Source organism: Rhincodon typus, chromosome 18, assembly GCF_021869965.1.
Source record: "Rhincodon typus isolate 14 chromosome 18, sRhiTyp1.1, whole genome shotgun sequence".
Classification (NCBI taxonomy): domain Eukaryota; kingdom Metazoa; phylum Chordata; class Chondrichthyes; order Orectolobiformes; family Rhincodontidae; genus Rhincodon; species Rhincodon typus.
Window position 1 is genome coordinate 43,636,042 of NC_063349.1, and position 845 is coordinate 43,636,886.

At 63.0% G+C, this 845-nt stretch overlaps 1 protein-coding gene across 8 annotated transcripts in view; it reads left to right on the plus strand.

Moving 5' to 3' along the window:
* The first annotated feature begins 352 nt into the window (after positions 1–352).
* The window catches only part of ppfibp1b (PPFIA binding protein 1b), a 149,541-nt gene continuing 149,048 nt past the window's right edge, over positions 353–845 (plus strand). For 5 of the 8 annotated variants that reach the window (XM_048607437.1, XM_048607438.1, XM_048607435.1 and 2 more), the window contains exon 1: positions 353–570. The gene's annotated coding sequence lies outside the window, so the exon portion shown is untranslated. The remainder of the gene's footprint in view (positions 571–845) is intronic. The other 3 variants (XM_048607440.1, XM_048607439.1, XM_048607442.1) reach the window with 1 other exon arrangement.

Below are 845 nucleotides of genomic sequence, written 5' to 3' on the forward strand. Positions count from 1 at the left end.
GTAGGAACACAGAACAATATGGAAAATAGGAGCAGGAGAAGGCCATTCAGCCCTTCGAGCCTGTTCCCCATTTCTCCTTTGATGTCTTTGTCAATGACAAATCCTGATGATGATTAATCCAGAGAAATTAGGCTGGGTCTGCCCCTCCTTCTTGCTTTTGCCTTTTAACTTTACTGCTCATTGTCACACTCCCTTAGCACTCCAACTCACTGCCACAGTCCCCGCCTCAAAAAGGGACCCCGCCCCCGCACCCGCCACGAGACAGACAGCCGGTGTGACCAATCGCAAGGAAGAGTAGCGGACAGTAGGCGGGGCCAGGACTGGACCAATCGACGATGGCTAAGGGGCGGGGTATGCCGGACGTCACGTGACGTGAGGTGGGGAGGTTGGCGGCCGAACGAGTGAGTGAGAGTGCCTGTGTGAGGTGGGGCGGCTGGCCGACCGACTGGCGTCCACTCCCCTCACGCCCGTTCCGCGGGGTGGAGAGAAGGTGACTTCCATCGCGTAGTGGTGCCGCCGCCCCTCCTCCACCACCATCACCTCCTGAAAGCGGGTCTCTGGCTGTGGCAGGTAGGTGGGCGCGGAGATCCTTGCGGCCCCACTCCCTCCCGCCTGAGGGGTGTCAGGAGGAGGCCGGAGGGTCAGGGACTGAGGCCGGCAGCTGGCATGGCGGCGGGAACCGTTAAATCAGGCGCGCGCTTCTGCCCCCGGGGCATCGGGCACTGGCAGCAGAGCAGCCCCTTAGCTCCCGTTCTTCCCCACCCCCGGCGGTCCGAATGCCCCACCGTGTCCGACATTCGCACACCCCCGCCTCCCAGCCCCCCCCTCCCCAACGCCTCTCCCCC